Source organism: Vulpes vulpes, chromosome 15 (genome assembly GCF_048418805.1).
Source record: "Vulpes vulpes isolate BD-2025 chromosome 15, VulVul3, whole genome shotgun sequence".
NCBI lineage: Eukaryota > Metazoa > Chordata > Mammalia > Carnivora > Canidae > Vulpes > Vulpes vulpes.
In genome coordinates this window covers 42,103,786-42,116,325 of record NC_132794.1, presented here as the reverse complement: position 1 = coordinate 42,116,325, position 12,540 = coordinate 42,103,786, and positions in this window count along the sequence as shown.

Here is a 12,540-nt window from a genome sequence, read left to right as displayed (position 1 = left end):
ATTCTTTCCTTGCCTTTGAAGTCCAGCTAACGTTCCATTTTTTTGTCCTTCCCCAGCAGTCCTAGAATTCCTTGATTGTCTGGTGTGCTGAGCTCTAAAACCCTCACTAAGACCAGGAACGAATCAAGCCTACCTTAGCAAATGACAACACATTCTGGAACCATGGTGGGTCCATGGATGACTTACTAAGTCTTTCTATCAACGCTGCTGCCTCATAAACCGGGACCGCAAGATGCCCACAGACTACATCCGCAACGGGGTTCTGTATGTGACGGAGAATTACCTGTGCTTCGAAAGCTCCAAATCCGGTTCTTCCAAGAGAAACAAAGTCATCAAGCTGATGGACATCACAGACATCCAGAAGTACAAGGTCCTCTCCGTCCTCCTGGGCTCAGGCATGGGGATCGCAGTGTCCACACCATCAACCCAGAAACCCCTGGTGTTCGGTGCCATGGTGCATAGAGACGAGGCCTTCGAGACCATTTTCAGCCAGTACATGAAAATCACGGCGGCGGCAGCATCTGGCGTGACAGCTAGTGTTGATTCTCCCGGGACGATGCTGGAAAGGGTTTTGTTTTGTTTTTTCTTTGTTTTTTTTTTTTTTTTTTAACAATTTGATAGTGGAAAAAAAAAAAACTTGATGTGCTGGGACTGGAAAACATCAATATGAATAGAAGACCTTCAAATCTACTAAACCAGGTAAATAACAATGTACCTAGGATGGTCATTAAAAGAAAGAGGGTGGTATTACTTAGAGATCCTTTATAAAAAGCCAATGAAGATGAAAATGATGAGTGGACATTTCATAAAGTGAAATTTAAAGCTGACATTTTCCTTCTCTGGACTACCAGATTGGAACTCTTGGTAAGAGCACAAAACTCTGGTTACCACTGTTAAATTAAACAAGGAGACCAGGCAGCCCGGGTGGCTCAGTGGTTTAGTACCACATTCAGCCCAGGGCCTGATCCTGGAGACCCAGGATCGAGTCCCACATCGGGCTCCCTGCATGGAGCCTGCTTCTCTCTCTGCCTGTGTCTCTGCCTCTCTCTCTCTCTCTCTCTCTCTCTCTCTCTGTTTCTCATGAATAAATGAATAAAATCTTAAACACACACACACACACACACACACACACACACACACACACAAGGAGATCACTGGACTGAAGTGGCTCTAATGCCTTGGCAGCCTACATAAGCAAACCAAAATGCAAGCCTGTCAATGCCTCATGGTTACAGAATCAAAGTCTGAGGACAACCAATCACAAATAGCCAACTAGGCTTTAAGCTATAGCGAATCAACCATTTCCTTGATCTGTTTTCACCTTTTCTTTGTTAAAAGTCTCTCCCTGAGCTCCTGTCAGTGGAGCACACCTAACCACTTCCAGTTTGGCACTGCAGGATTCCAACAGATTTTTGTTCAAATAAACCCTCAAACCTCTTAACACGTCTCAGTTTATCTTTTAACATCGCTCTATGAGAATTTCACTAACAGCAGTTATATTAATAATCTTTATGGAATGAATGAAAAGGAATGAGAAACTCTGTGAATAATACCTTGGTTAGATACTGGGTTTCTCATTTATTGATGATTGGCCTTCTGTTTCCTACAAGAGATATCTCATTGCAAAATATACTCTCAATTGTCTCCTCAACTCAATTGTTCCCCCTCAAGGCAATGACCACTTTAATATCTTTCTTTTTGTCTCCAATGCCAGGACAGTAATCATTCACCAGGTATTTTAGGTTGTTGACAATGAATGTGCAATCTAGTCCCACTAGGTAAGGATTCATAATTTTAATCTCCAAAGTCACCTTCTTTCAAAAAATAGGGAAAGAGGTTTTGGAACATTAACTAGCATTCATCTAGGAGCGAATAACTGGCTTCTCAACGGTTGTGTCTGTGAATGTGTGCATGCGCATGTACTACTGGTATATTTTGAACTGGCATTGCATTGTGTTCCCACATCCACTCTTCATTTAAGCAAAGGCTGCATATGTCTGAGACACAGTTTGTGCAAGATATATTTCCATCCACCATGAGACAGAGTTGTCTCAAAAAATGCATCTCACTGGAATTTCCTTCTTTTTTTTTAAATTTTTATTTATTTATGATAGTCACAGAGAGAGAGAGAGAGAGGCAGAGACACAGGCAGAAGGAGAAGCAGGCTCCATGCACCGGGAGCCCGACATGGGATTCGATCCTGGGTCTCCAGGATCACACCCTGGGCCAAAGGCAGGCGCCAAACCGCTGCGCCACCCAGGCATCCCTGGAATTTCCTTCTAAATAAATATTCAAAAACAGGCATGCAAAAATCAAGACAAACTTTGATTTGAGCAAATTTGATTTCTTTATAGCTTCAGGGGACTTGGAAAGTAAAACTTTATAACTTGGTAGATTTGGCTGTAAAAATGCACTAAAATAGTCCATTCTTCTCACCTGTTACACCTTCCAATCAAAAGGTCAATGCCTTTATGACCCACAGATCTGTTTGTTTGCCTTCATCATGGACTGAGATGTTCATAAAATTCTAGGTGTTCATGTGGATTCACTGGCTAATAAAAAGGCATAGAATCGTACACTTTGCTACCAGGTTTATGCACAAAAATCATCCTAAACTGAAAGATGTTCTGTGTTCCTTTACTGCTCTCTGCTGGTAAATTCTAATATAGCACTTTTTTTTAATTGATAGAAATAGTACTTTTAATATTTAAAAAATGTTGAAAATCACACAAAAAATGCATTCGATCTTTTCCTAGAAGGCAATTCCTTCCATTTTAAATGTTGGACCTTATCTTCTACCACAGATCTGGTCTATATAATTTGGTCTGTATAATGTGTTTCTAATGTCCAGATATTTTTTTCCGACTTAGATTGGATGAATGGTCAAAAGAACAGAGCCCCGTGGAACAGGAGGAGTGAGTCTGGCCACAAAAACTGAATTCATTTACAAATTGAACTAGCACCACACCACACCTTCCTTATATTGATTCATTTACATTGCAAAGCATTCTCACATGCACATGTGCCTCGTCCTACAATAATACCATGAAACAGGTATGTACATTCTAAAAGAGAGAACTTAACTCTTCCTAAAAAGCAAAAATGATCACTGAGGTCAGCTTCAGGTAAAATTTTGAAATATATTTGTGTCTTTGACACCTCCAACTGCTCCCTTTTCACAACTTCCTCTATAAACCCCTCTGTCTCCTTTCCAGGTGACCCATGGTCTAATGCTATGCAGAGTGCTCTTCAGAAAAGAAAGTATCTGGGGGCGCCTGAGTGGCTCAGTTAGTTAAGTGTCTGACTAGATTCCAGCTCAGGTCGAGATCTCAGGGTCATGAGATGGAGCTCCTCATTGGGCTCCATGCTGAGTGTGGAGGAACCTGCTTAAGATGCTCTCTCTCCCTCTCCACACCTCTCTCCTTCTCTAAAAAGAGAGAGACAAAGAAGGAAAGAAAGAAAGAATGAAAAAAGAAGAAACTATCTGAAAAATTTATTCACAGGAATAAAAAAGATTTATTCAGTGGATAATGTGCATTTCCAAAGAAAACCAGAGCTAGGGTAACCAGCCACTCACAGGAAACCATACAGATTAATGAGAGAGACATGTGTAGAACGACAGGTTCTGAGCTGCCACTCAAATCAAAACATGGTTGCTTTTGAATTGAGGCTGCACCCAAGTTTCCCCAGGTCCCCTACAGGAAAGCTGTTGCAATCAGTTTTATTGTGTGTGCTCCACGGGGCATGGCATTTGGAGCCACGCGGATCCAGATTGGAATCTAAGCTCTACCAATTAACAGCTTAGGATCTTGTACAATTTTCTTAAACTTTCTCGGCCTCAGCTTTCTCATCTATATAAAGTTGGGATAATACCTACTGAAAATTAATGTCTGGCATGTTGTGTATAATAAATGCTATTTCCCTCTGCCTCTTCCCATGATGGTGCCTCTCAGATGAAAGAGTACTCCAAGTTTTTCAAAAAGCTACACACTAACACCTGATAAATCAGTAATAAAGTTGCGCAGGTGAATAAGCTCTTCCCTAGGTAATTTTTTATAGGAAACATTCCCTAAAAATATTTCCAACTCAGGCCCCATTAGCTGCTTCTTTATCCAGAGTTCCCTTAGGTAGTAAGGACTCGTCTCTGGATGTGAAATAACCATGTAGCTTCACGTCACTCTCTTTCCACTCTCTTCGTGGGCTGTGAAGCCACTGTCTTTAGTTCACAACCAATTCTGCTTAGTGGGGAACAGAGGAACAGAATCTGCGTGGAGCTGTCCTACTGCACGGTCAATGGAAGGACAGGTCATGCATTTGAGCCAGTCAACATCATTGACTCAGGGAGTTGGGTGCCCAGCATCCTTGAGAAACCATCAGCCTGGCCTCAGATGTGTGAGGAAGTCTCATCAGCTGGTTCTATTATCACCCATCTTTTTTTCTCTTCTTTCTCATCAGGGAAAGTGCCAAGGCAGTAACTACTCCCCAGAGCGTGGAGTTCCATGGAGACGGAACCCTCTGAACACAGAAGGCAGTTCAGCGAATTTCAGGCTGCTGGCAGGGGTTAAGTGAATCCACCCCTGTTTTAATTTTGGCCATAAAAATGTACTGAGATAGGTTCATTCTTCTCATCCATAAATTCTAATCAAAAGCCAAGGCATTAGGATTTTAATGCCTCGTATATTCTGTGGGTTATAATGATGTCCTTTACCGCCGTGACCTTTTCAATATTCTGTAATTTGCTTGACTGAGCCAGGAGCTCTCCTCTGTTTACAGCATTACTGACCTCCTCAGGAGGTACACAAACTCAATAGGTTAAATACACTAAACTCTTCAAAGGAAACTTGCCAGGGCGGGGTGTGAAAGGATCCCCACCAGCCCTGTCCATCTAGCAGGGAAATGGAAATGCTATCCTTTTCTCTTACACTAAGTATTTGGAAGTGAAGTTCAGCAGAGAGAGGCTTTGTTCTGAGAAGCAGGGGGGAAAGGATCACATTTAGAAGATCCTGGAGACGAGTTCCAGCTATGGTATGGCATGCAGCGTAAAGACATTCTCCTACCTTTTCAGCATTTCACCCAGCTGTCAGGATTCCCTGAGACTTCTGACTTTGGTGCCAGCAATAAGTCCCTGTAAAGATAATAATTTATATTTACTGAAGTCTTCAGTGAACCAGGCAAAATGCTGAGAATTTTAGAGTCTTGTTATTCTCAGAACAACTTCCTGGGGTAGATACTTGAATGATTTCCATTTTTGCAGATGAGGAATTTGGAGTCTGGACAAGCTAGATGACTTTCCCGTAAGTGTTAGAGCTGGAATTCAAGTGCTGGTTATCTGACTTCACTCTCCTGGGGGCCATAAACATTCACCCCTCAGCTCTCCTGTGGCAAGGAGCATAGTTGGTGGATAGTCCCAGCTGCTGGCCATCTGGATCCACCACAATATTTGTACTATGGGCTACTCCCAGTCAATGACTTAGGGTTACCAGTGCTAACCCATTCCTATGGGGTATTGGACTCCTCCAACACATAACTCTATATGAGGAACACCCCATCGGCCTGGTCAAAATTTCTTATACCTGCTCTGTAGCTGGAGATCCTTCTTTCCCTCTCCTTGTGGGTGCAAGACCTGTACCAGGATGTAAGGCTCTCCCCTTTCTCCTGCTTCCTCTCTTATCCTTTAAAAGCATTGCCCCCAACAAATCTCTTGCATATCTCATCATGTCTTGGTGTCTGCTTGTGGGGGGATCCAAACAGCACACTACCCCTGCCTTACTCTGACATAAACCTATCCTTGTCTGCTTACTCCAAGGGTCAAGCAAGCATTGCCAGTCACATTTTAGATTGATGGAATGTCTGTCTTTGAAAGACCTTTGATGATTTCAAGAGATCACTTCCCTCGTACTCATTCTATCTTCTTTCTTTCAATAAAATAAAACATACATGATCTACAACTATGTTCACATTTCTTAGATCTGAGAGACAAAAACATTTGACTGAAGCTTGGAGACACAGTGTGAGTGTGTTTCCTCAGATATAGGAAAGTGAGAAGAGCCCTGAAGGATGCTCTTGAGGCGTTTATGTGAACATGGTGCAAAGTGCACCAAAGCTAATTCCCCAAACACCAGCCACCAAGTGCTTTGAAAGCACAGAAAAAAAAATTCAGCAAATCCTGGGATATGTAGCCTAATTCTCTCCTTTTTTTTTTTTTTTTAAGATTCTATTTATTTATTCATGAGACAGAGAGAGAGAGAGGCAGAGACATAGGCAGAGGGAGAAGCAGGCTCCCCATGAGGAGCCCGACGTGGGACTCACTCCTGGGATCCCAGGATCACACCCTAAGCCAAAGGCAGACACTCAACCACTGAGAAACCCAGGCGTCCCCCTAATTCCCTCCTCTTACTGGAAGGTCCCAATAAACAATGGTGTATTAAAGACCTCCTAGAGATCCCACAGCAAGGGAACTGGCTTCAGTCCCCACATTTATTTGATAGGTGATCTGCTTTAACACCCCACAGAACAAGGGGTCTGGTCTATGCATATAGCTATGTACACCTGTAGGTTTCCCTGCCTTCCTCTCATCCCAAATCTAGTCTTAATCTTCATCCTCAAGGAGTTTTCTTGCTTTCATGTGTTAGTTTACCCTACTCTACAAGAGTGGCAGCGGAAAGATTTTCTAGCTAAGAGGAATTCCTCATCCATCCATCCATCCATCCATCCATCCATCCATCCATTCATTCAAAAAGCATTCACTGAGAACTTTATTCCAAGTTGTGGGCTATACTTTGTGGGAAGCAAACATGAACCTGGCTCCTGGCTTCTTGAGAGACTTAGACTAGAGAAGGAAAGGTAAGGCAGGCAAACAGATTACTCAACAGGAGCTACTACTCCTGACAAGGGCTCTGCTGTTGCTCCTTGGAACCAACGGGTAACATTTTGTGAGAAAAATCATCTTTGTGCTGGCCTTTAAGTTTCACCTTCCCTCATATTGATTATAACTCCAATTAGTTTTCAAAATGGAAATCGCTTTACTTTTAATGATCATAAAGTAACACATGCATATTAGTTTCCTAGGGGGCTACCATGACAAAGTATCACAAAACGAGTGGCTTTAAACAACAGAAATTTATTCTTTCACAATTCTGGACACTAGAAATCTGGAATCAAGGTGTTGACTTCTCCTTACCTCTTCCTAGCTTCTGGTGGGAGGCATCAAGCACCAATCCTTGGTGATTCTTTTCTTTCTTTCTTTCTTTCTTTCTTTCTTTCTTTCTTTCTTTCTTTCTTTCTTTTCTTTCTTTCTTTCTTTCTTTTTCTTTTTCTTTTTCTTTCTTTCTTCTTTCTTTCTTTCTTTCTTTCTTTCTTTCTTTAGATTTTATTTGAGAAAGAGAGAACAAACAGGGAGAGCTGCAGACTTAGCAGGGAGCCCGATGTGGGGCTCCATCCCAGGACCCCCGGGATCATGACCTGAGCCAAAGGCAGATGCTTAACCAATTGAGTCACTCAGGTGCCTCAATCCTTGGTGGTTCTTAGACACAATACTTCAATCTCTTTCTCCGTCATCATATGGCATTCTCACCTCACATGGCTGTGTCTCTTCTTCTTATGAGGATACCGCTTATGTTGAAGTAAGGACCCACACTATTCTAGTATGGACTCATTTTAACTAGGTACAGAGGTCAATAAGGTCACATTTTCAGAAGCTGAGGGTTAGGACTTCAACATATCTTTTGGGGGGACAGAATTCAACCTCATCTAATATACTCATAAAAAAAATTCACATGATAATAGGAGAGAAGCACAAAGAAGAATGCAAAAGTCCTGCAGTGATACCACTGAGAAATACCATTGTTAATATCTTTCCTTTTTTTTTTTTGCATACACCATATAAAGAACAACAATCACATACACAATTTTTTTTAAAAGATTTATTTATTCATGAGAGACAGAGGCAGAGACATAGGCGGAAGGAGGAGAAGCAGGCTCCATGCAAGGAAGCCAATGTGGGACTCGATCCCAGGACCCCAGGATCATGCCCTGAGCCAAAGGCAGATGCTCAACCACTGAGCCACCCAGGTGTCCCTATATATGCAATTTTGTGATGGGCTTTTTCTCAAATTATACCCTGAATATCTTCCAAATCAGTAAATATATATGACCCAGGTAATTGGTACACAATAATTTATCTAATCAAGTCTGTACTGTGATTGAAAGCACTATAAGCTGCCCATTGTTTAGTTTTGTAAAAGACCCAAAACTTCCTAAGGCTTTATATACTTACAGTTTTTATTGAGTCATTTTGGTTTACCTATCATTATTCTTTTCCACCTCGTTTCTCCTATACCTTAAAAAAAAATTAAAAAGCATTCATATTTCTTGCTTCAGAACATTTATATTGGTCTCTTTCACTGACAAGTCTCAGAAGGTTATTATTCTATGTTTGACATTTTTTGGTCAGTCATTGCAGAGTTGGGCTGTGAGCCGTCAGTGGCTAACTCTTGCAAGCGGGAGATGAAGGACCGCAGCTTTAGAGGGGGATCTAGGTGAGGCACCACCGTGGCCATTATTCTGGTGATAGTTGCGGTAACCTGAGGAAATAATTGTACTATTTTTCACCTGGTCAAATCCAAATTTAAGACAGATGTTTCCTCAAATGGTTCTGTTTTATTAATAAATGAGTCATGTGCCTTGCAATGCGCCAGGCCTCAGAAGCAGTGATTTCAAGGACGATCATTTTGGTTTTACAGAGAAAAGCTCTTGATCTGATTTGAGAAGCTACACAAGCCACCTTTTTCCAAGCAAGGATACAGGAAGAAGTTTCAGAGAGGCAAGTTTAACAGATACTTGATTTCACAGAAGAGAGCTAAGTTAGGTGCTAGATAAAAGAAAATGGTGTGTGCCACCTGGTGGTAGTACCTAAAAGCAAAGTCTAATGTCTCTGTAAACATGGTATCTCCTTTATCCAGTCAACGCACAGATTTTCCTTAACTTAGTTGAAAATATTCAGTCAAAAAAAAAATACATTTAATACACCTAACAAAACTGAACATCATATCTTAGCCTAGCCTACCTTAAACATAGAGCAATTACATTAGCCTATAGTTGGGTAAAATCATCTAACACAGATCCCATTTTATAAGTGTTGAATATCTCATGTAACTTATTGAATATTGTACTGAAAGTGAAAAGCAGAATGGTTGTTGGAGTACAGAATGGTAGTAGGTGTATGGGTTGTTTACTCTTGTCATGGCTGCAGCTTGCTGTCACTGCCCTGCATCGTAAGAGAATATCTCACTGCATATTGCTAGCCCCAAGAAAGATCAAAATTCAAAATGCGAAGGATGATTTCTATTGAATGTGTATGCCTTTCATGCCATCATAAAATTTTTAAAAATTTAGTTCAACAGTCATAAGTTGGGGACCGTCTATAATCTACGGGGCTTTCAGTAGTAGTGTTTTGCTACTTTTGGAGGTAGGTGTGGGAGTTTGCTGAAGTGAAATAAAAAGGTCTATAGTTGGATAGCCATATGGAAAAAGACAAAATTCCATTCTTTATTCTACACTGGATAAATCCCAAATGGATCAGAGATATAAATATATTTTCTAAAAAAAGAAAGAAAACTATACCAGTACTAAAAAAATAAAATGAGTGAAATCCTTTATAACTTGAGAATAGCGAAAACATTTCTACCTATGACTCAGGATCTAGAGCATTAAAGGAACATATTGATAATAATTTAAACAAACAAAAATACAAAGCCGGAAGTCCAATAAAAGCCATTAATTGAAAGAGTTCAAGGTATTTCACATTGGGCTGTTATGTAAAATTTTTTTAAATTTTTTAAATTTTAGGAAAATTTTAAAATTTTCCTAAAATTTTTTAAAGAGGTCATCCGATAGAAAATAGGCCTTGTTCTTCCTCCATTGGGTACCATTTTTATTATATTTTGGTTTACTTATTATATTTACTTTGAAAATATAAACAAATGTCTCCTTGTGTATGTATTTCTTTTTTTTCTTTCTTTTTTTTTAATTAATTAATTTATTTATTTATGATAGTCACAGAGAGAGAGAGAGAGAGAGGCAGAGACACAGGCAGAGGGAGAAGCAGGCTCCATGCACCGGGAGCCCGACGTGGGATTCGATCCCGGGTCTCCAGGATCGCGCCCTGGGCCAAAGGCAGGCGCCAAACCGCTGCGCCACCCAGGGATCCCCTCCTTGTGTATGTATTTCTAAGCACACCCCCCCCCCCACACACACACACAAAGTAGCATTCTTTTAGCCTTCTTTTGGGCCTTGCTTATTCCACTTCATTTCATAGCTGTATATATATTTCCCAAATTTCTTAAGACTCATCATACTTCATTGTATGCATGCATCGTTTGAAAAGATTCTCCACCTCACTTACAAAAAGTTAAGTGCAAAACCGTAATGCGATACCATCAGTCAACTATCAAATTAGCAAAAATTTTCTCTATTGGAGAGGCTGTGAGGAAATAGGAACTCTCATACATTTCAAGTGTGACTACAAAATCGCACAACTCCTATGAAGGTGAATTTGGCAATATTAAACAAAATAACATGTTCTTTTACTTAGCAATCCCATTTGTAGGAGTCTACGCTAATGAGCTATTAGCAAAAGCGTATTGTATATGCACAGGGAGCTTTTTATGATGGCAAAAGAAATAGCCTCTGTGTCTACCCATAGAGACCAGGTTGAATAAACTATGGTAGATCTACGTGTAACCAAAGGAAGAATTATGTTCAGTCCATTGAAAACATGGTATTCTGTTAGTACATCCCTGATGGGACACAACATGAAAACAAAAGAAACACAAACTTAAACTTCATTCAGCAGTCTTATTTAGCAATATTGCTATTGTTATTCAGTTTTATATAAATGTATGTGTACATAAGTGTACATGGGTAAGGCAAATAAGTAATTTTGTTAATGTCATGAAGAACCAATAATTTCATATTAAAAGGTGACAAAAGAAACAGAATCAAAGAGCTCAACTTTGAAAGAAGAATTATGACACAGAAAAGGCACTTAATGTTCAAGAGCAGTGTCAGGTGTTTAAGAAAAGGAAATCTGAGACATCTAAAATCCAAAACAATGTGAAGTTTGGGAGAGGGAGGAGGCTAAAGACAAGATAAGTAATTTTTTTTTAACATAATTTTTGAAAGTTATTTCAGAAACAAAAAAGAAGAGTAGAAGTAGGTTCAGTTGTCTCTGATGCACTGGTTCCTGTTAGATTCGATGGCTTTCCTGCAGCGCTTTTGTCTCCTGAATGCTAGTCCCACTCCACCATCCCACCTGCACTTTTTTTTTTTTTAAAGATTTTTATTTATTTATTCGAGGGAGAGAGAGAGATCGTGTGCACAAGCAAGGGGGAGGAGCAGAGGGAGAAGCAGCAGACTCCCCACTGAGCAGGGGGCCGTGAAGGACTCATCCCAAGACCCTGAGATCCTGACCTCAGGCAAAGGAAGATGCTTAACCAACTGAGCCACCCAGGTGCCTCCCACCTTCCCTTTTTACCCATTTCTACTGATTTTTTAGATCAGTCAACTCTATGTTACCCTCCGAGCATCAAAGATCTTCTATTTTTTTTAAGACTTTATTTATTGAGAGACACAGAGAGAGAGAGAGGCAGAGACACAGGCAGAGGGAGAAGCAGGCTCCATGCAGGGAGCCCAACGTGGGACTCGATCCTGGGTCTCCAGGGTCGCGCCCTGGGCCCAAGGCAGGTGCTCAACCGCTGAGCCCCCCAGGCGGCCTCAAGGATCTTTGACTATGCCCTATCATAGAGCAGTATTCCCTGCCTTACTGCACTTGTCTCAGTCGGTCCTTCTGACATCAATACAACTGATGGATTAATAGTGTCCTCCCACCTTCCCTCCGCAGTCTGGCTTGCTCTTCACCCCGTACCATATCGCACACAGGCGCTCAGTAAGTCGTGGTCACGACACAGCAAAAATGCTTCCCTTCCGTTTTGCTCCCGTTCCTCCAGAAAATCTTCCTTAGACTCGGAGAGGGAGAGGCAGAAGCCTAAGGCCCGAACTGCAAACGGAGCAAAATGATCCAAAGCAAGCGTCCCTCACTTGAGTTCGTTTATTTGGCAAATGGCCCTCGGCGAGACGACGGGCTGCGACGGCGGTGGGGCAGGTGAGGTCCGGCCGCCGCCCTCACCGCGGTCACCGGGAGGTGAGGCGCGGCGGCAGCAAGTGTGCGCAGCTCCCGCCCGCCCTGTACAGTGAAGCCAGGTCTGCGGCCCTAAGTGAGTTACATCCCAGAGAGAGACAGAGAGAGAACATCCTGCTGGGGCAGCGGATGTTTGAGACCCAGCGCAGCAGCCCCGGCACAGAGATGGGGATGCGCAAGGGGCGCCCGGTGGCTCCGCCCACAAGCACCTGCCCGCGGGGAAGGTCACGACCCCGGGGTCCTGGGGGGGGCCAAGCCCCACAAGGGGAGCCTGCTTCTCCCTTTCCCTCTGCCCTCCCCTTTCTGCTTGCTCTCTCTCTCTTTCCCAAATAGATAAATCTTAA